This window comes from Podarcis filfolensis (assembly GCF_964270895.1).
Source record: "Podarcis filfolensis genome assembly, chromosome: 7".
NCBI classification, from domain to species: domain Eukaryota; kingdom Metazoa; phylum Chordata; class Lepidosauria; order Squamata; family Lacertidae; genus Podarcis; species Podarcis filfolensis.
Genome location: NC_139603.1, coordinates 20,038,436 through 20,062,319, shown reverse-complemented (window position 1 = coordinate 20,062,319; position 23,884 = coordinate 20,038,436). Strand labels below are relative to the sequence as shown.

Here is a 23,884-nt window from a genome sequence, read left to right as displayed (position 1 = left end):
TTCTCCCAAAGCCACAGCCTTGGATTCAAGCAGAAATCAATCATGGCTCTCACCCTCAGATTTCTGCCTGAAGCCTGCTTCTAGTTCAGCTACTACCAGCCAGGTGAGGGAGGCAGCCCACCCATTTGCTCTCCGGCACAAAGCAAACTCCTCTCTTATACTAAGGACCTGTACCTGGGGCCATTATCAAAAACCTGGCCTGGCTGCTTCAACAATGGAATCCCCCAAACTCACAACAATATTGTTCTGAAGAGTAGGGATAGAGACCTGTGGCCCTCCATGTATTGTTGGATTCTCTTGGTCCCAGCACAGCCAATGGTTAGAAATGCCAGGAGTTGTAGTCCGATAATATTTGGAAGGCTATGGTTTCTTCATCTCTGCTATGCAGCATCAACCAAAGAACATGAGCTCATTTAAGAACCATAGTGTAGGCTCATGAGTATTTATCTCTTAATAGGTTAATGGAGTCCTTACTAGAAAGCATTCATCTGTTTATCTTTTCAGTTTTGAATCCAGTGTATACCTGTTCAAGGATACAGCATTGTTCTGTACGATGGCATTGTCCTTGTCAATCATTTCTCAACCCACTTGTCTTTCTTTGTTCTGTGCACTTCGATAGAAGTGCTTTGTTATGTCAAGATAGCTCTGCCCACCTTATACATGTGGTTTTCTCCGTGTCCCCTTCAAAACTGAGCTGATTCCTGGCATCTATATTTTATATCTCAAATGCTGCTTACTAGACCACAGAGGGTAAGGTGCAGGAGAAGATTTATTTATTCTCTTGCCTGAAAGGAAAGGAACTGAACAAAGCTAACAACAAAGTTGGCACAAAATGTAGCCTAAAGCTCAGCTTGTTCAAAGTTCAGTTCTCAAGGAGCATGCCTTGGAATTTGAGTATACAAGGACTTGAAAAGCAGATTCCTTTCAGCACTAACAACGAACTATTGTTTTGTGCCTCTTTCCTGCCTGGCAACCCAAGCATACAGTAACTGGCTCCATGTTTGTCACTCTGATGTCATTTGCAATTATGTCAAAGCATACTCTTCCCCCTGAAAGGAAGAAAATTCTAACACAGCAAAGTTGGAAATTAAACTAGGTTACTTTTAAAGCGAGCTGCTGCCGTACAGATCAAATAGGAGATGGCTGTACGTTCAGATTTCTGCAGCTGGTGTGTTCTCATTTTGCAAATAGGTCTAAGGTGATTTGAATGCACACAGAGCAAGATCCAGACAAATTTGGAGAGAGAACAGCAGTGCAATGCAGACCACAATCCTATGCACATTACAGGGCAATAAGTCCCATTGAAATCAGAACTTCTCTCTCTCTCTCTCTCTCTCTCTCTCTCTCTCTCTCTCTCTCTCTCTCTCTCTGAATACACATGCAGAGGATTGCACTGACAAGCTGCAAAAGTATGGCCATTTACCTAAAAGTAAGCTCCAGCAAACTCAATGGCCCTTCTCTCTGTGTAGACATGTCTAACATTGCTCTTGTAGGTTTCCTTTTGTGGTTAAAAACTTCCAGGAGAAGTGCTTTCCAATTTTGCAGTCTTCTTATATTGAAAATAATAAAGTTGAGAGGGAGACTGCACACACTTGCTATACCCACAATTTTCCTACATTGAGCAACAGCAATGCCAACTCCAAGGGTCCCTGGGCACCCACAATTTTTTTCCCTGTGGGTGCCCAGCCTCTGCACCACCCCACCCCCGGCCACTGCACACTGCCTAAACAATTTGTTACCATCAGCAAATTGGGATACATTGCTCATCCCCCACTCTAAGTCATTTATGAACAACTTTTAAAATGTTGGTCCCAATACCAGTTCTTGGGGAACTCCACTGGGAGAATTGTCCATTTAAGAGCTCCAAGATGGCGTGTTCTCCTTCATGGAGAGCACGTGTTGCGGTGGGGGCCGCCAGGACACTCCAAAGTTGTGGGGCGGGCTAATTGATCGTTGGCCACTGATGCGATTGGGCTTCCCTTGTTGTTGGGAAGAAGTTAATGTTGCCATTTGTTGATTGACAGCCAGAAATGCTAAAACTCCTTGCACGAGGCTAGGGCTTCCTCTTTTCGCCCGTGCATCGGATTGCCCGTCCCCCCCCCCCCCCATATTTAGGGTTGTTCACTTTTACCTTGCTGTGCCTGTCATGGGGTCATCTGCTCTTGGGGCAGGGGCCCGGTAGGAATTTTGTCCATCTGGCTGATTGGCTGGGGCCATTTGGATTTTTGCCTACTGCATAGCAAATCATCACAACTTGTAAGGTTGCGGTTAGGCATTGGTTTATGGTTTGGTTGGTTGAGGGGCATGGATTGGCTGTGCCTGCCCCTCTAATGCTGCTGCTGCAAGGGATTCCGTTAAAGGAATACAGGGGCTCACTATTGCTTGTTCACACTGTCAAGGGGGCTCGGGCCATTGCAAGAGCTCCTGGCTGCATTTGGGGAGGGCTGAGGGCAGGTTCCCTGCTCCGTCGCTACCCCAAGTGTATTCCCCTTTTCTGACTTTCACAGGCATGTGGAATGTCAGTCTGTCCCCCATGGGGGGGGGGGCAGATAGTCGCAACCAATGCCTAAGCAACCACTCACGTTTTTGTATTTTAATAAAGTTGAGGCCAAAATTATGCCAAAAACCTTAAACAAAAATTTCTGTGTAATGTGTGAGTTATTGGGGTGGCCCTGGGGACCTTGACACGCAATTGCTAGCCACTAATCTGGTTTCAAAAATGCTTATATTTGGGGCCAGGAACATAGGAATCTGTCTGAGTCAACCCACCAGCCCATCTAGTTCAGTAATGTCTACACTAAATGTCTGTATTCTACATTTAAGATTGGAGTCTTTTCCAACTCCATTTGGGGATTGCAGAATTGAATTTGGTATCTTTTGATACTGGTGTCACAGTGCTCCTCTAAGATGATATTACTATCCATACAAATACACTGTAATTCCACTTCAGATTCCCTAAGCCGGAGCCTCGCAAATGCTTGCTAAAATTAATGACTAAGAAAATATTGTGATAGGGGGAATAAATTGTGACAGCTGGGTAGGGAAACTAATTTAGATTTCAGTAACTAAGAAACTTGTGAGGCAATGTGAGGCAGGACATTATGACTTATTCCAATTAATCGCTTCATCATATTAAAGAAAAAGGCAACTTGGAAGGGGGGGATGACGACATAAAAGCAAGTAGAGCTTCATCTAGGGATAGATTAATCTGACAATTCTGGGTTGTTGTTTTTCCAGTTTCTCATTTTTCCAGATATCGGTTCAGTTATCCACATTTCCCCGTCAGTTTGCAACAACAACAATACTCCACACACAAAATTATCTGCCCTTTGGGTGCAGATTTCTCTTGTTATACATTTTTATGAGCTATTTCCCCTAACAGAATACGTTTTAGTATGTTATGTTCACTAATTGTATGCATACTTTCCCCTAATACATGTGTTTCTGTCAAAAGTCACTAATTTGGTGCAATTAAGCATATTATTCAAACAACATTAATACAGAGGCATTCCTACCACACCTCCCACCAAGAAGGACCTATCCTCTTTAGCAAGGCTAGACAAGGTCACATAGCTCTGCTTACAAAAGGAAGGAAGGCAACTATTGCTGATATTTTAATATAGTCATTTCCCAAGTTCACCAGAATTCAAATACCATATTGTAAGAAAGTACTACAAAGTCTATGGCACATAACAGGCTCTTATACAGGGCAGACAATTGGCTTGTTTATGGAAAGGAAGAAAGCAGACTGCCTTTATATCTTCAGCGATCCCTCTGGCTATATGTTCTGACACAGCTTTCTAATTCTATCCCATGATGAAAAGCCATGTTGCAAATTACAGCAGAGATGTAGACCTTCCACCACAGGGTTCATCATTAACCTATGGAAGGTAAGCAACTTGGAAGAATTTATCGTACGAGCATCAATTGTTAGCAATACAGACTTCTAAGTTACAAATTCCTACGTGATAGTCTTCTGATGTTTGTTCCAATTTATTTGCAACTTGCAAATATCATGCAGAAGATAGAAAGATGCAATTTAAACCTTAATAGGTTACCTGCGGCCTATACTTGCTTTCTTTCTTTTTAACTTTGGAGTAGTTAATCAGTTTGGAAATGCTATGCTGACTGAACTATCGTCACAGGCTCCTAATGAAAATTTACCAGGAATATGATTTAAACAATGCAATTTTGACCGGACAAGGCACGTTATTGCATTTCTGAATTAACCACTTACAAGCCACTATGAAATGAGCATATCAGAATGAGCAAAGGCTAAAGCACAACCACAATAGTTGCTTCTAAAGCCCCAACATCTCCACCACTGAAAACTTCTAGTATTCCAGCTTCCATTTTATTCTGAATAGGATAAATAAGCTTGGCCTACTATTTGTTCAGCTCTTGTATCCATAAGCAATTTATTATTTGCCATAGGGAGCTTGCAGAATTCTCTAGAGTTGGATTTAATTCATTCAGTGCCAACACCGTATTATTCCACGCATAATATCATACATAACATTATCAAGGGATGGTTTACAATGCTATGGTCACCAACAGTCAATTAACAGGGCATTGTTAACACGTGGCAATACGCACACGAACAGCATCTCATCTCACCACAGGAATCTAAGCATTTCCTCCACACAGCCATAGCACGGACAACATCAGATCACAAGCTCCATGCCATGAGCAACTGCCACAGGATCTGCACATTACATGCACTGAAAGAAGCTCAACAGATGAGCTCCCACATGCATCGTGTGGCAACTTCATGAAAATACATGAAGCAGGATAGTTCCTCAGCTATAGCATGAGAGACAGTGTCAACTCTGCTTCAGATGCAGAACCCTTTTTGAAATACATTTGGCAGCTTTGCAAATAAACTAGGGTTGCCATATTTCCAACAGTGAAAATCCGGAGAAAAAAGTTGTTGAGTTTTTTGTGTGTTTTTTGGGCAAAACCACAAACCAATTTGATGTTTAGGAGCTATTTTAAGGGGAAATCAGCACTGCCGACATGAGCTGCCATATGTCAGGGATGATTTCCACCCGGACGCTGCTGGTGAATGGAGTATTCTGGATATGTCTTGGAAATTCTGAACATAATGGCAGCCCTAAATAAACACTTAAAAAAAAAAACCATTGCCTGCCTTCTAACAAAGCTATGTGTGACCTGGCCTAAGCTTCTCAGAGCCAGTGTGGTTGTAGTGGTTAAGAGCGGTAGACTCGTAATCTGGTGAACCGGGTTCGCGTCCCCGCTCCTCCACATGCAGCTGCTGGGTGACCTTGGGCCAGTCACACTTCTCTGAAGTCTCTCAGCCTCACTCACCTCACAGAGTGTTTGTTGTGGGGGAGGAAGGGAAAGGAGAATGTTAGCCGCTTTGAGACTCCTTCGGGTAGTGATAAAGCGGGATATCAAATCCAAACTCCTCCTCCTCCTGGTAACATGTAGGCACTTGCTTACTTCTGACAGGTGATCACAGAAATGGCTATTTACAAGGTTCTTGTAAGGACATTATGTAAGGATGTTTTCTCCTGCTCTGGAAGGTAGGACTCAAACCAATGGCTTCAAATTACAATAAAGCGGATTCCAACTAAACATCAGGAAGAACTTTCTGACAGCAAGAGCTGTTTGACAGTGGAACAGACTCTCTCAGAAGGTGGTGGACTCTCCTTCCTTGGAGGTTTTTAAGCAGAAGTTGGATTCTTTAGATGACCCTTGGGGTCTCTTCCGACTCTACAATTCTAGGATTCTAAACTGCTGAGGTTAACAACAGTTTTTGCAATGCCACTGTTATTCTTTCCAGCTGTAGGGATAACTCTTGTATTTGTTGCTATATTGTTCACATCTGTTACATGGGTTTCCTAACAAAAGGGGTAGGGTCAGAGAATATGCCTCAATATGCATTTAAATGAATGAATGAATTTTATTATTTCGGTCACAGACCAGTTCCAGCCCACATACAATATCAAGGAAGTCATAAAACATGATAGGGATATATTTGAATTTACAGTTAGCTATAACAGGGACAATACAGATATAGCAACAGTTTAAAAATATATAAATTAAAACTTAGTCACTAACATATAACCTACAATTATCATTTAAGGCCTTAATCATTATGATAGCACAGGTTGTTTCCTAAGTGTTATGGCAATCACACAGAATTTGGCTATCCTTAATGTGATCTCAGGATCCTTGCCCTCTACCAGGGATTTTAGACATTGAAGTGCATTAAATGTGAATGCATGGACCTTTTAAAAAACAACCAATAAAAGTAACCTCTATGAGCATGCTGTGCTGAGTGGTCAGCCCGGCTACCACAGATTGGCTCATTTGAAGAACGAGTTTGGTGGGAACCTGTGAAGCTTCACGGCGGCTGGAGAGGATGAGAAAACATTCTAAAATGGTGCTGCCCATCCGGGCTAGAGAGGAGGCACTACATTGGGCTGCAACCACCGCTCACCGGCAAGATGGTATGCGGCCCTTATAGACAAGGCAGTAAAACTACGGTAATCTTATCACAAATCAACACTATCAAGAAGACATTGGGTTGTACAGTGGTACCTTGGTTTTCCAACGTAACCCATTCCGGAAGACTGCTCAAGTTCTGAAACGTTCAAACACCGAAAACTCAATAGCCAACAGCTAGACCTCAGGATCTTGCAATCAGTGGAAGCCTCTTGACATGTTCGACTTTCGAGGTGTGTTCGAAAACCGAAGTATTTACTTCCAGGTTTAAGGCATTCGAAAATCGAAATGTTCGTCAACAGAGGCATTTGAAAACCAAGGTACCACTATACCTGATCTGTTCTTCATAGCTGTCAATGTTTCCCTTTTTTAAAGGGAAATTCCCTTATTCTGAATAGGATTCCTTGCAAGATAAGGGAAAAGTTGACAGCTATGCTGTTCCTGCATATGGAAGCATGCACAGCTCTACCCCTGGACCACATCTTAGTAATCCATTCCCCTTCCAACAAATTCCTAATCAGTTCTGGCACAGAAATTCAGAACATGAATGCAGCACAAATCACAGAAAGGACTAGCCTAGAGAACAGCCATCTTTGTGATTCAATCACTGAAGGAGGAAGAGGAGTGTGAGGGGAGCGCACCACCCCTGGCAGTGTGATCTCGGTGGAGTGCCATCGCGGCTGCCCCCCGCTCGCACTGACCGCCACGCCCCCAGGACACACACCACGCCCCTACGAGTGGTGCGCCACGCCCCTGTGGGCAGCACACCAAACTCCCAGGACGCACACCAGCCCCGCCCCCACCTGCTCTCCACCACCCCCTGTGCCGGAGCATGAAGCTCTGCCAATGGATTCAATGATGGTCATGCTTGTACTGCGGAAACCAATTGGCATGTTGTGTCCCTGTTGCTCTGCTCTGCTATTTTTTTCCCCTCTGGAAATGTGTTTCCACTCCTTTTAATTCCCCGAGATTCCAGTAGCTTTCGGGAAATGATTTCTAATGAGTTGAAAAAAATGTTTAAAATAAAATTCGTGAAAAAAGAGGCTTTTTTGTAAGGCGTTTTAGGTACACAAATTCTGAGAGAGCAAAAAAGACTATTCATGTACGTGACGACACCAGCGAGGATACTACTGGCCCAGAGATGGAAAGAAGACAAAGTTCCAACCAGAGAGGAATGGCTGATGAAGATGATGGACCATGCCAAAATGGCGAAAATGACTGAGAAAATCAGAAACTAGGAAGAGAAGAATTTTAAGAAGGAATGGGAAAAATTTATAATGTAAGGTACTTCAGAGAACATTGTAAACAACTAAAAAATTTGGCAGGATTTGAGTAATGCTTGTAATGTACAAAAAATGGGAAAATGGATAATATTCTTTTTACATAGAGGAAATAATATAAGCCGATGGAAAATTGGATTGATAATGATAACCATGGAAGGGTGGAGGGAAGTCAAGGGATTCAAAGAATCCTAAATGGAGGTGATTGATGTGTTTGAATTTAAATTTGTTATGTAAAAATTAATTAAAAATGCTATTAAAAAAGAGATTCCAGTAGCTTCCTTTCATATGGTACTGACATCTAAAATCACCCCTGTATTCAATGTTGCCTTTGAAAAAAAGGTCCTTGGACCTTTACTTGAGTCACTCTGTGACTATACAAAGAAATACAATGCAAATATAAATGAAAACAGAAATATGCTGTCGTCGTCCCAAGTCAACATTCTGGAGTGGCATAGAAAAGATACCTTTGACCACCTTCTCCTTAACAGTGATCTCCAACACTTCAGTGGAGTTTTAGCAACCATATATTTCCCCACCATTGTCTGGTAAGCTGCCAAAAAATGCTAAAAAGAAATTTAATTCCGCAGCACTCCAAACACTTCACTTTCTTAAGCACTTTAGAAACATCACTTCTATAGCCCTGTTCATGATGATGATGGTGTGTTAGTAGGCAAAGCAGTAATTTCTTTTATTACATTTTTGACACTTCCTTGAACTGTGTGAGAAATGATGGGGTATAAATAAAATAAAATGTGTGTAATTATACTGCTCTTGATGTACTACACCTGGTCAATATTATGCAAAATTAAAAATAAATAAATACCAAAAACAAGGCAGCTATGCCACAATTCAGTGTTAATATTGTGATGTAGTGGGCCTCTTTCCCAGGCCAAGGAAAATAAGTTTTTCATTAGCTACCTTATTCCTATAGCTACCTTGGTTAAGAAAAAATAAGAAAAATATCAATAAATTACACACACACACACACACACACACACACGGTGTGCCTCACTGGCCATATCACCTGGAATTGATTATCTCTCATAGAAACACTTACCAAAATACCAAAAATTTGGTATTTTGATTTTGGACTTTAGGTCTTCAGCAGCTATCAGTTTTGTGCATTTTAAGTATAAGTCTGGAATTGGAAGAGGTGTTCATCATACTAGTTAAGGATTACAAGCAATGATTATCTGGGCTTTGTGTCTTTCCTCCTCCCAATTGCACAGATGCCGCGACCCACTTTTAAGTCACTGCTCACAGGTAGAGAAACTCTACTAGATGCTACATGAATGTAAACAAATTCAGTGGTTGAGTGTGTCTTCCAGGTACCATCCACTAACTAGGCTTCACATGGTGATGGGAATTCCCCAACAGCTCATTGGATTGCCATCAGCTTCATACACACAGCCCAATCTGCAAAATCAAAATGGCAGACAATACTGACCTATCTTACAAGGTTGCTTGAGGATTAAAGGTCTCTTTAAAAGTAGCATGAAAAAGAATAGAACCCTATTTTCAGAACATCCATATTATCTTCTCAAATTGATGCTTTCCCTTCACATTTGTTTCACGTAGAGGGGCTTGACATAACTGACTGCTGCTTAAAAGTTTTAGCCAGAAGTAACAGTATTCAGAGTCTGTTTTGCAGAACATGGTGGTTTCCGTCAGTCCCTTGTCAGAAATAGCCTGCTAGCAGGAGCCATTTTCTTCCTCAGAAGTGCAAGCCTTGTTATCAGAAAGATGAGTTTATAAGCGCTGCCTTCGTAAGGCTCACTTGTTTGCACAAGGGTTCTCAAAGCTCAACACTGTAAAATTCAGTTCAAAAACTAAGTGCCACTTCACACTTTCCACAACAAGGTTTCCAGGCATGTTGACACTTGTGTGTAGAGTCGCAAATGCCATAAAATGTGACCTGGAAATGCATGTTTACAAACTCACCAGGGAGGAATGGCTGAGGCTTTCTGCAACAAGAGCACAGACACACTTCAGCTCTCACCTTTGTGTTTTTGTTTGTAGGCCAGCAAACACCTTAAGTACATAAAGCATTTACAGTTCCTCACTCTTTTGGCTCATCTCAGAATGTGAGATTGACACAGGTTCTTTTAAAGGGAAAGAATTGATTGTAGGATTTACCTTTTAACATGAAATATATTTTACTGCATTAAAAATGAACTATATGCACATAGGCTGCCTTTTTAAGACAAAGAGAGGATGCATGGGCATGGGGTACATGATGCCAGGACTAAGCAAACAAAAACAATTCCATTGTGCCTTCTCCCACACATTTAGCACATACATGGAAACAAAGCATGTTCTCCTTCCTGGAGAGCACATGTTGCAGTGGGGTCTGGCATGCCACCGCCTTGTTGCTGGGCGGGATTGTTTGGATAGCCATTAGCAAGGATTGGGTAGTTTCCTGTTACTAGGGAAATGTTGATGTTGCCAATGAAGGGGAAGGGCTAAAAGGTTTTAAATGTAAGATATGCAGCACTGACTGTTCTCTTTGCTGCGTGCATCTGAACACCCGCCCACCCTCCCTAGGTATTGGTCTTTGCGTTGACCTTGCTATGCCTGTCATAGGGTCGTCTGCTTTTGGGGCAGGAGCCTGGTAAAAATTTTGTCCAGTTGACTGATTGGCTGGTGCCATCTGGTTTTTGCCTACGGAGTAGCAAATCATCATAACTTGTAAGGTTGCAGTTAGGCATTGGTTAAAGAATTGGTTGGTGGAGGGGTATGGATTGGCGGTGCCTGCCCCTCCAATGCTGCTGCTGCAAGGGAATTCCGTTAAAGGAATCTAGGGGCTTCCCATCCTTTCGTCCAAATCCCTGGTTGGGGCTTGGCCCATGCAAGCCCCTGGGAGCATGCGGGGGGAGGTGAGGGTCTGGTGCCTGGCTCCATGCTCTCCCCAATATTGCTTTCCCCGACTGGCTTTCACTGGAATCCAGAAGTCAGTCCTGTCCCGAGGGTGGTGACAGATAGTCGGAACCAATGCCTAAGCAACCACTCACTTTTATGTATTTTAATAAAGTTGTGGCCAAAATTATGCCAAAAACCTTAAACAAAAATTATGTGTGAATTGTGATTTATTGGGGGGTGGCTTGTGGGACCTTGACACGCAAATATCTGAAAGCTAGTGTGGATGTGTGTTTGTACAGGAAAACCTAGGTTCCTGATGGTATTTATTAGGCAAAAGCAGGATGAGTTTGGTAGTAGGAGATTGCTGTACCAGGTACAGTAGTAGGATTGCTGTACCAGCAATCTGGTACAGTAAACTTAAGATCCCAGGTACAATGAGATCTTATGCCGCTGACAGAATCTGCTGGCCCCAGAACATGAGTGAGTCAACATGAGTTATGTTTCTGGTCTCCAGTATGGTTAGAAGAGCTGATGCTATCTCCCAGGGACAAGAAATCATGTCCAAAACATATCCAAGGCTTGTGTGTTTAATACTATTGCTCTAAAGGTCCAGTGATTGCAGCTAGGGGCAAAATGATGGCTCAGTGGGACACAGAATTAAGGAACAGGGTGCCCCTGAGAACATGTTTAGTCCAGGAGTTCATTCTCAGTAGCAGAATCGACTTCATAGTCCTTTCACACAACAGGCCACTCCCAGTTCTCCACCCATCCAGCCAGCCCAAGCTTTCTTGATTTCAGCTTCTTCATTTAAAAGCAAAGAGGGAGGGGAGTCCCCTTCTCACTTAAGAACCCCTTAGCACTCTATTGCAAAGCAGCAAAAGATCTGTCAGTAGATTCTAATCGAACTTCTGCCCACCTCTTATCGAAATGGCACTGCCATTCCTGTGGAATTACTATACATGCATGCTGTGTGGCCTTGCCTCACTGTCAATATGCGTCAGGTGCCCAGAAACACAAGGACCTTGCTAAAGGAAGCAAGAGGACATAAATAAATCCTTCAGTTTCTTGCAATTCTCAGAATGAATTGCGGATCATAATGAGCCAGATTTGTTCCTGGCTGTGCTACTGTAAATTAGAAGTCATCATTTTTTTCAGGGACAAGCTCACACACGTATGCTTGACACATGATGCTGCAATATCAAGTAGTAATTTGCATGTGGAAAGCTATTCTTATCAGAAGCACACAGCTCATCACTCCCTAGAAGCAACTGTCTCCTTGTTCAGTTCCTCTTTTGTGCTGTGTCTTTAGACGGCATTATAAGTCATAATGCCTTGTTCTGTAATCCACTCTTGGAGCCTTTTCAGCTGAAAAGCATGGTAAAAATGCATTAAACAATTAATTAATGGCCAGTTCATGGATTCAAATGATGGACATAAAATAGTAAACTGAATGATGGCATACTGAGAAATTTTCATGAGAATCAATATTTATTCTTTTTTCAAAACGAAACCTGACTGTAACTTCCTATCTTCCAGGCTACACTAGGTAAAGAATGCCTTCTCTTTGACAGCCCCCTCTTTGAAGGTGTCCTCTGCTTGAGAGCTATCCAGTTGAAGCCTGATTTGAAGATAAGAAACAATATAAACACTTCAGCACTTAGCATCACCTGAACAGAAGACTAAGCAGGCACACAAATCACCTGGTATCTTCCCCACTAGGGTTAGATCATTGCATTTCCATTAAAATTGTATTAATTATTTCTAAATGTGCACCTGTACTTATAAATTACACTATCTAGGTGTCACTACAAATGTTCTGCATGAAAATAGCATGTGATTACATTGAATGGGCAATTATAAATCACTCTAAAACATGCCTTATTCAATTAAAGCTCAGTTGTAAGCCCATACAAAGACAATTCATAGTATCAAAGTCTTCCAGATAATTTATGGATACCAATAGGCAATATGCCTCAGTTTTTACCTCTACAATGGATACCTATTTCTGAAAGTGGGTACCCTGAGAAGTGCCCACCTCCCCATTACTAAAAAATAACCCCATTCCAAAAAAGCAGGTGAAATCATATGGATATGGTGTTCCCTATGGTCAATGTAAACCATTGCCCTGTGTTTATTTTTATGGGGAAATAAGATATGCACCAAAAATCTGCCCCAAAGAGCTGGGAGTGGATATTCCACTGTACTTTTGGGGGGCATACAGGGAGTTACAGAGATAAGCAGTGGCAAGACACCTCACACTGCACATTCATGTGCTGTTCAGTGTTTCCTCATGTGCAGAGCGGTATAAGACAGGCACAGGAGAAAAACAAGCAAGTTGGTTTTAGTGCAACAGCAGCTGGAAAAAGAGAGGACTTCTTCATTTTATCTATAAAAGGTGGTTTGAATTGGCCCACATGAATAGCAAATCACAAGAAAAATATTTGCAAGTGTGCATTAATAGGCTGACTTCCTGACCACAGACCTAATGTCGAAAGGAATTGTTTGCGCTAGCCCTCTAAGCTTGGTTATTTGAAATGACATATGTCTGAACCCAGAAGGCTGTATAGCAAACAATGCCCTGTCATATAATATGACATATGCATGCACTCCGGCTATGGAGCCGCCACATTAATAAGGGCTCTTTAGACAGAACGGATGAGTTCTCTATTTATACAGTACCCTTTAAAGCAAACATTTTCTGCTTCTTTTAAGCCTTCTTGTCACAGGAAAAACAAACAAGGCGCTACAGGAAGACCAAACGATTTTCAAATCATGCCAAGCTGTGAGGATGCTTCCCAACTCTTTATTTTAATTCTTTTCTCAAAAACCTATTTTAATACACACATGCATTTTCAAAGGACTCTTGGACCAAGATTGGTATAGTATCTGGTAGTAGTTTGTTTTGCTTTCATTTTGCTCTTTTTAAAGGCATCCTGGACTCTCTCCGAAGGCTTTCTTTATCCTCGTCCAATTTATCATTTATCGTTGCTTGTTGTTATCACTACTGATTAGACTTAGTCGGTTGCCACCTGAAACATCCCCAAGCAACTTACATTTAAAAACATAAACATAAATGCATTAATGTTTTCATACAACATACAAAAAACCCCCCCACCCACTCATCCCAGTAACAGCCAGAGTATGCTTTGGCAACACACGGCAGAGTAAAAGGAGAAATCCTTGATCAGTGACTGAAGACATGCTTTGCTTACAGGAAGTTCCAGGGTTTGATCCCTCCCATCTGCAGTTAAAGAAGGAGCTTCAGCCAATTGGATTACACAAAACTGGATCAGGTGGACAGATAGTCCAAGATACCACCATTAGGTGGGTAATTTTTCTTTTGTCAACAGCTTTTCCCCTGGCAGGTGGGAATATTTGTTGGAAGCTGCATGCTTTCAATGAGTTTTGTTGTTGTTTAGTCATTAAGTCGTGTCTGACTCTTCATAACCCCATGGACCAGAGCACGCCAGGCACTCCTGTCTTCCACTGCCTCCCGCAGTTTGGTCAAACTCATGCTGGTAGCTTTGAGAACACTGTCCAACCATCTCATCCTCTGCCGTCCCCTTCTCCTTGTGCCCTCAATCTTTCCCAACATCAGGGTCTTTTCCAGGGAGTCTTCTCTTCTCATGAGGTGGCCAAAGTATTGGAGCCTCAGCTTCAGGATCTGTCCTTCCAGTGAGCACTCAGTTTAGCCAGAGTCCATTCTGAGTGGAGTCAGAAATAAAAACCACTCAGCTTCCATTTTCACCATGGCTACCTGAGATTAGAATTCCAATGTAGGTCTGTTCAGAAGGCAGCCTCAATGAGATTGAGGGTACTACTCTCTCACACATTCAGAAGATAGCTCAGTTGGTTAAGAGTGTGGTGCCAAGGTTGCAGGTTCTATCTCCATATGGGACAATTGCATATTCCTGCATTGCAGGAGGTTGGGCTAGATCAAGGTTTCCTAAACATGGGTCTCTGGCTGCTTTTGGACTACAAATCCCATCATCTCTAGCTAGTTAGTTAGCATTAGTTCCCATTTAAACCTATTGGATGTAATTTATGACTAGCCTGTCCCACTGATTTCAGCAGTATTTAAATTTAGCTAACTATCTGGATCCAATTCTCTGTCTATAGCAGGGTTTCCCAAGCTTAGGCCTCCAACTGTTTTTGGACTACAACTCCCATCATCTCTAGCTAGCAGGACCAGTGGTCAGGGATGATGGGAATTGTAGTCCAAAAAACAACTGGAGACCCAAGTTTGGGAGACCCTGATCTAGTCCCATCATCCCTGACTACTGGTCCTTCTAACTAGGGATGATGGGAGCTGTAGTCCAAAAACATATGGAGACCTAAGTTTGGGAAACCCTGCACTGGGGCAATGTGGTTCTCTGCCCTAGAAAGCCCTCTAAAAGACAGAGATAGTAGTCTCCAAACAAACAAACAAACAAACACTGCAGGTGGATAATTCTTACATACTCCAAAAATAAACGTAGCTATATTTCAAAAGTCTTTGTTCCTACAGTCACTACCTACACTGGTAATACAAGAAGGTATTTCTTTGAAATACTGCACATTCCATCCCCCCCCCCTGTGATTTTTCTTTTTTAAGGTTACTTCCTAGCTCAGAAAGATGTAATTGCACCATCTGCCAACCCTACAGCATTGCAGTACTGTCAAGAGTACCATATGCGGATAAGTCAGCCTGTTGCCCTCTTTACTTAATATACATATATAAAGCTATCCCGTTGAACCTGTGAAATGAAATGTCAGTATCAGTGAATATATCCCAGAATACATTAGCCATCTTTTGGGTTCCGTTGGCTTTGGTGTTAAACAGATTGAAAAAACTGGTTGGGCAGTTTTAGAAATCTCTGCAAGTTAGAAAGCTCAGAATCAGCCTGAAGTTTAGAATGCTAAGGATCAGGAAACAAGATTGTTCATTTTGCAATCTTTGCTAGACTCCCTCCAAAAGCCAGCGTGGTCCACTAGATATTGTGCAGGAGCCAGGAAATGAGGTTCATATCCATGAACCATGGTTTGAAGGACAAATAATTATCAGCCTGCTATTTAGAGTTGCTTGTTAACAAAATCCCAGGCTAGGTGAGGGATGGTTGTCCCTAGGCTGAACATCTGATCGACTCCAATGGAAAGCCAAAGATATTCAGATAAAAATAGTGGAAGTTTCACAGGGTTCGTGATGTGGGGAACCATGAGTAAACAAGGTGGGCCTGACTTAGCAAGATGGTTCTTCTGTTTACAGCAGCCTTGGTTAGCAGCATGGGCCTGTCTGTTCACCAACATTCATACCATGCTGTTGCAAAAACAGCACAGCTTGGGCACCTCTACAGGTCGTAAATCTTAGGATAAGCAGCTTCTGACATTTGCTTTTTCAATGGCAAGGCCAGGTGCTTCATTATTCATTAAACCAAAAAGGAAGATTAAGTGTTGTCTTAAAAAATGTAAGTGAAAGGGAATAAATTTAATGATGTCTCGAGGGCACCTGCTTGTATTTGGAGATTTGGGGTGTGGAGAAGCTGATAAAGAAGGCAACAGAAATATGAGTATAGAAAGAATTGCTTTGAAATGTTATTTCCCCGCCACCTTCCTACCAGCCGTTTTTTAAAAGGGATGCCAGCAGAAATGGAATTTAAGCTGAAAAGACCATACAGACTTTATACAGAGAAGGTTCCAATTCTCAGCAGCAGCACCCTCTCCAATTTTGTTCCTACAATGTCATTCATTAGCAAGTAATCCTCAGAGGGGTGTAGGGAAACACATGACATCACTTATTGACAGCCTCCAGCTATCACGGTTTGACAGTTCAACAAAATAGTTATTGTCTGGCCAACTAATATTGTGTTAAATAAAGGAGCTCACATAAATTTGCTGCATCAGATTATAATACATGTTTGCCATGCTGGCAACAAATATAGCAGCCATCCTCAATGTTTCATTCAAGAAATCACTGGAATGCTCCATTTAATAATGCCATTCTTACAAACATTCCCAGCAGGGCGCAAAGCATATTGAGAAACTTGGAGGGAACTTCTGACGTTCTGCTACATGGTCTCCATGGCAGGCACTAAAGCAGCATTAAAACACGCCGCATATTCCAACCAACATAAAACGTAATCTTTTCCCCCCAGCCTGTTCCCACCCTCATCACAGTAGCCTGTTAAGATTCGGGAGAGGCAAAAAGTAATAGAATAAATTTGAGTGTTCCCACAAGGTGTATCATGTAGGCATTTCCCAAGCCACTGAGAACAGCACTGAGAGGCTGTTACGAACATGCATTGCCCTTTCAAAGGCAGGAACCAAGTGTGAGGCTTTCTTGGTAGAAACAAGCTTGCTGTGGACGTCACTGCCCAGTTTAACACCTAATAGGGATACATACCTTTGTTTTTAAATACTCAGCCACATCACCAGTATTGCCAGCTCTGAAAAGCAAAACTGATGTGCTGGAAGACAACCATTATGTATTAACTACCAGTTTTCCATTGCCACATTTAAGGACACAGTTTATTGTATTCTTGAGTATTGTCAATACTCAATTCAAATTGGATACAGTATCTGTGCCTTTGTTGTGGTTGCCACAAGTCCCATCACCCCCTGCCTATCTTACCTAGAACACCAGATTGTCCACAGTTTGCCAAGGGATGCTTGATGAATTGATCTTCGCAAATTCCAGTGTCAGACCCTTAAGTGGTTCAGCACTGACAGAGCAATGACATTTATTATTTTATTTTATTTTATTGCTGAGCCTGCAGGGGAGCCTACAATAATGGTGTTCCATGAGGTGAGGTGGTGGTTGAGCTAAACGGAGGTGTGCCAAGCTCCTGTGGCAGGAAGGCACAATGGAAGTGAAAGGCAGAGAGAGGAATAGGTGAAGCACCCTTGAAGGTGAAGGGCATTTCTAGAAACCAGCTGCTCTAGGTGTAGGGGCCATTCTTGAGGGCACCCTACTGCACCTGCCCAGTGTTGTGGGTCCCAGGAGAGAGTGGGGGCAAGAAGACCACCCTCATTGTGCTCCTTCCCATGCACAAGGTTGTGCTCAACTCAAGGTCGATGGCGGAAATAACTCCTTGCACTCCTCATTTCTACCTGGTAAACGAGGGGTGCGGGTGGCGCTGTGGTCTAAACCACTGAGCCTCTTAGGTTTGCTGATTGGAAGGTCGGCGGTTCGAATCCCTGCAATTAGATTAATAGGTCAGGTAGGAAGGTAAATGTGCTCTGGCTTCCATCATGGTGTTCCGTTGTGCCAGAGGTGGCTTAGTCATGCTGCCCACATGACCCGGAAAGCTGTCTGTGGACAAACGCCGGCTCCCTTGGCCTGAAAGTGAGATGAGTGCCACAACCCCATGGTCACCTTTGACTGGACTTAACTGTCCAGGAGTCCTTTTCCTTTACCTTTTTTACCTTTATGTTATTAATATAATCTGGCCCTGGTTCAATCAGTTTCAAGCATCTCATCTCTTTCATCCTGGCTCCAGTTGCAACTGTGCTCTCTCTCTCTCTCTCTCTTTGTTTGTGTGATAGAGAAAGAGAGAGAGAGAGAGAGAGAGAGAGAGAGAGAGAGAGAGAGAAAGAAAGAAAGAAAGAAAGAAAGAAAGAAAGAAAGAAAGAAAGAAAGAAAGAAAGAAAGAAAAGAAAAGAAAAGAAAAGAAAAGAAAAGAAAAGCACAGGCTTTGCACATCCATTTATGGTGGGAAAATTTTTGTATGGGGAACAATAGTACAACACAGGCCAGCCCATTTCTATTCCCTGTTGCTATAAATCAACAAACAGATGCAGTAAAATCACTGATATGCTGTGGAACTCCAAGACCCAAATTGTTTGTTTGTTTGTGTGTGTGCTGATGTTACCATAGCTTGTGGATACAGGTGACATTCTTGAAGGGTACCAGAAGCTGATGATTAATCAGGATTAAAGCAGTTGCAAAGGCCTGCTTAGTTGCCTACATCAGCTATGCTAAAAGGCAGCCTCTTCTGTCGTCAACTATCAAGCAGGTCTTTTTTTTAAGACACAAGCAGCCATGCTCCTAAATTGGGAGTATGATTAACGTCATCCAGCTGACACTCTAATGGTCCCACTTCAAAGAAAACAATCACTCCAACCACCACTGGAACAGCATGGGAGATCTCGAGTGGCCCAAATTACAGAAAGGAGAAGGTAATTTTCAGAAGAGGCAGAAAAATGATACCATTAAAATTAGGAAGAATTAAAGTGAACACCTGTTATGGAACACCAGGGTACAAGAGAATGTGCTGCAAGTGTTCCTAAACAGTTGACAATTCTGCTACACTTGCTAAAATTGTACACTTCAGAGTAGGTATTTCCTCCATTGGGCAGTTTACTTAACAGACTTCCATATTAACAACTTAGAATATCAGGGGACCTGCGCCATGGAGTCTACGTGATGGAGAATTTGTTGGCCTCGATAGGTTGCTGGACTACGACTCCCATAATTCCTGACCTATGGCCATACTGGCTGGGGCAGATGCGAGTTGAAGTCCACCAACATCTGAAAGGCTAAGTCAGTGCTTTCCAAACTTGGGTCTCCAGATGTTTTTGGACTACAACTCCCATCAACCCTAGCAAGCAGGACCAGTGGTCAGGGATGATGGGAACTGTAGTTCAAAAACAGCTGGAGATCTCAGTTTGGAAAGCACTGGGAAGTGTCCCCCATCAATGACAGAGATCCTGGCTATACATTAAAACTGAGAGTATCTGCTGAGATTTCTGAAATCTCCAACGGCCTGTGGCAATAGAAACTAGACACACAGCTCCCAGTTCCCTTTCTCCAACCATCGTTTATCTCTCCTTGTCTCTTCTCTCAGAAACCAATTTTCCAGTGGAGTTGGGAAGGGGAGTAGCACAGAAAATCAGCAAGCAAAAAGAGAGTTATGGGTGAAAACTAACTGAGTCCTGAGCACTGCTGAGAATACTACAGCATGTTCCAGGATGCGTACTCTGTTCTTGTAGGGTATCGCAGAGACCCCCTGGGCTAAGCCATTGTAACCTTAGAATACGCAATAAAAAGCACTCCCAGCTTCCGCTGTGGCTGCATGTCCCAAGATCAGCAGTGACAGCCAAGCTGTCCTCCACCCTCCCTCTCCGGAAAACCTGTCTCCCTTTATTGGCATTACCTGTTTTAATGACAAATCCCTTGTAAGCTTCTGGGATCCAGCTGAAGAGCACAATTTGAAACCACTGGTCTATGTACCTACTAAACGATGTTGAGCAGCACAAAATTGCATACAAAGGCACATTTCTTTATAGCAACCGCAAAAAGTGCTGAAAGCTACATGACTGTGGCAATGATATAGTGATGATGAGGAGTTACCAACTGCAAAGTGCACATTTCAGCAAGGCTTACAAGGTAAAGATGAAAAGGGATAAAGGACCCCTGGATGGTTAAAAGTAAAGGGACCCCTGACCATTAGGTCCAGTCGTGACCAACTCTGGGGTTGCGGCACTCATCTTGCTTTATTGGCCGAGGGAGCCGGAGTCGGCGTACAGCTTCCAGGTCAAGTGGCCAGCATGACTAAGCCACTTTTGGTGAACCAGAGCAGCGCACGGAAATGCCATTTACCTTCCTGCCAGAGTGGTACCTATTTATCTACTTGCACTTTGACGTGCTTTCGAACTGCTAGGTTGGCAGGAGCTGGGACAGAGCAATTGGAGCTCACCCCGTCATGGGGATTCGAACCGCCAACCTTCTGATTGGCAAGCCCTAGGCTCTGTGGTTTAACCCACAGCGCCAGTCAAAGGTGGCTATGGGTTGCAGTGCTCATTTTGCTTTCAGGCCAGGGGAGCCAGTGTTTGTCCACAGACAGCTTTCCAGGTTGTGTGGCCAGCATGACTAAACCGCTTCTGGTGCGATGAAACACAATGATGGAAGCCAGAGCGCACAGAAACGCTGTTTACCTTCCCGCCACAGTGGTACCCATTTATCTACTTGCACTGGCATGCTTTTGAACTGCTAGGTTGGCAGGAGCTGGGACGGAGCAATGGGAGCTCACTCGGTTGCGGGGATTCGAACCGCTGACCTTCCGATCGGCAAGCCCAAGAGGCTCAGTGGTTTAGACCACACACAAAGAATATTTCATAGCTCTACCTATAATTTAGGACTATTGCAATGGTATTACAGGGGAATCCCAGCTTACGTGGGGGTTCCATTCTGGGTCACTGCAGACATCAATGGGGCATGTGCAAGCAAGTTCCGGCCTGCTACACCATGCTCTCTTTTGATGCCAAAAATGGTGCGCATGTCAGTGGTCAGTGGGGAGGTGCCGATATTGAAGAATGTGATAAGCTGCTAACAGACAGATTTCTGGGTAAGGTTCTGTTTCGAATGTCTTCCTCAGAGGGTCACACCTCAGAAATGTTTCAGAGCCCTGGCTTTCACAACTGGATTTCCATAGTGACCTGGACCTAACACCATTCCAAGGCATATGGGGATGGAAAGAATGATGGCCACTGAATAATAATAATAATAATAATAATAGAAGATTGTGCATAGTGCCAATTCTGTAGAGGGGTTTGTAAAACAACATTTACTCAAATATGTCTTCTGAGACATTTTGACACAGCTCAACCTTTTCCCCCTACCTGTTTCCTGGTAAGCCACTCTCCCTGAATTGTCTTCAGGGGACATTTTGAAAGTGCTTTTTAAATAAATAAGTGTTGCATGTGTTTCGCTTTCACGAAGTTCTTATATGGGGTTTGCAGCCTCTCTCATCTAAGGGACCAGGTGTACCCCTGCTCACCTTCACCAGAGCACCCAAACCATATTCTTAGCCAATGCCCAAGCCCATAATAAGACTACCCAGATTGTAAATACTGCTGGATGTTTTTTAGCTGCTATTATTCCAGAATCAAGTACAATCTGAACTACTGCAACATAAATGGAGAACACACCACATAAGCAGAACCTTCATCAGTGTGTGATACATTATTGAACGTGTATTTTCTATTATTATTATTTACAAGCCCATAAGTAGAACAATAATAATAATTTTTTAAAAAACCAGATGAGGATTTTTCCCACAACACAATTATTCTTCAAAGAAACCAAAACCATTTTCCAGTCTGGGACCAATTAATATTTCTCTTCTTTCCACTTGCACAGCACGAAAACATCTCACATGCTCAACAGTAATGTAAGAAATTAGGATCTAACACACTCACAAGCCCCACAATCACTAAATATGTGGATTAAAAAATACATATGGGTTTTCCAGCAGAGCTACAACCAAACCTGTTTAAAATTAAATGAAGTTCACTATAAATTAAGTCAGACTCACAAAAATATGTTTCTACCCAACTCAGGCAGAATTCAAAGTCACATTTTGTAATTTTTTAATTACTGACATAAATCTTTCTTTATATAGTTATGGAAATTATTCTAAAAACAGAGCACACATGACCCATAATAATAGGCACCCACAAATAGAGGCAACATATTGCCCCACATACTGCAGTTCAAAATAGACTACAGCAATTGGAGGGAGGAGATCAAATATATAATATGAGATATAAAGTTTCCAACCACAAAAATACAACTTAAATTTGTCATCGGCACACTCTGAACTTACAAGAAAAACAGTACACAATGCCTTAAAATCACTATCACATTGGCCACAAAATGGCTGTCATTAGAGAAAAGTTACCAGACCTTGCTGAGTTTAGAAGAGAAGTCACAATCCCATTACTTCCATATTAGGGAAATCTAGGCAGTGGTGTGAACAAATTTCTGCTGCATCCCTTCCTTCATCCATTGATCTTGCCTCCCCCATGCACACTACACTTTTCAGGTGTAAATGAAAATTCATTTCAGGCCACCTGTATCAAGAAGAGTTTTGATACAGCTTTACACTTGAAATGCCCTAGCATATCTTGTTGGTTTGAACAGTTCTGACTTTTGACTAAACACACATAGGGCAGGGCTGTAAAGATCACTAGGTAAAAGGAAAAGGTAAAGGACCCCTGGATGGTTAAGTCCAGTTGAATTTGACTATGGGGTTGCGGCGCTCATCTTGCTTTCAGGCCGAGGGAACCGGCATTTGTCCACAGACAGCTTTCCGGGTCATGTGGCCAGCATGACTAAAGCGCTTCTGGTTCAATAGACACTGTGACGGAAGCTAGAGTGCACGGAAACGCCGTTTACCTTCCCGCCGCAGCAGTACCTATTTATCTACTTGCACTGGCATGCTTTCAAACTGTTAGGTTGGCAGGAGCTCAGACATCGCAATGGGAGCTCACCCCATAATGGAGATTCAAACCGCCGACCTTTTGATTTGCAAGCCCAAGTGGCTCGGTGGTTTAGACCACAGCCTCATCCACATCTATCACTATTCTGTGGTGTCAGTACCAGGGCACTCCACCGCTGGCTGTCCTGCTCTGATTTAAAACAAGAAAGGAGTTTCTTTAAAGATATTGGTGGGAAGAGTGGAATGATAGTCCTACAATTTTAATATTTTTTTATTTTTTTTATTAAATTCAATATGCCACCCTTTATCAAGAGATCCCAGGGTGCTTCACAGATATTTAGTTATTCATTAGTTATACTTATTCATCGTCTTTCCTTCAATTTGGCACCCATGGCAGCTTACAAAAACAAACACACACACACACACACACACACACACACATGAAATACCAAAAACCAAACCCCAAACCCCCAGAACTTTACAGAACAAACAACAGGGTAAGAGATCAGAGAACAAAAAAAGGCAAAAATTATTTAATGAAGCCCTGGGAGGAATTAAAAAATAAACAAATTTTTGCTCATTTCTAAAACTATCCACCGCAAGGACAAACCATATTTCTCTAGGAATGGAGTTCCAGAGTTGAGGAGCACTAAAAAAAAGTGGGGGCTGTCCCATGTTGTCCCTTTCCTAGCATCTTTTACAGAAGTGAAAAGAGGATTAGGCCCTCTTTGACTGACCTCAGACTTGAAGGTGAACAGTACAGGGATAATAATTAATAGCCCATTCGCCAACTTAGTGCTATCTGCATTTTTTAATTAAAAAACACACTCTGCACAACAAATATGATATTAATACAACATTTAGTTTGGTCCTTAGCAGATGAAGATTTTTCTGGCACCAAGAGAGCCAGTTGGGAAAGCTTCATGTGCTGGATTTCTCTGTGTCCAGCTGCTGTTGATGACACAAGAGCCTTAACAGTAAAATATTTGGCAACTGTAGAGCAAGTGAGAGGATACAAGAATGAATAGCCTGGGAGAATCTGATCCAGTCACATTGCTGTCATTAAGATACTGA

At 42.6% G+C, this 23,884-nt stretch overlaps 1 long non-coding RNA gene across 4 annotated transcripts in view; it reads right to left on the bottom strand.

Moving 5' to 3' along the window:
• The window catches only part of LOC310767192, a 125,802-nt gene that overhangs the window by 53,306 nt on the left and 48,612 nt on the right, over nucleotides 1–23,884 (bottom strand). For all 4 annotated transcript variants that reach the window (XR_014550701.1, XR_014550702.1, XR_014550704.1 and 1 more), the window contains one exon: nucleotides 22,276–22,442. This is a non-coding gene — a long non-coding RNA (uncharacterized lncRNA). The remainder of the gene's footprint in view (nucleotides 1–22,275; nucleotides 22,443–23,884) is intronic.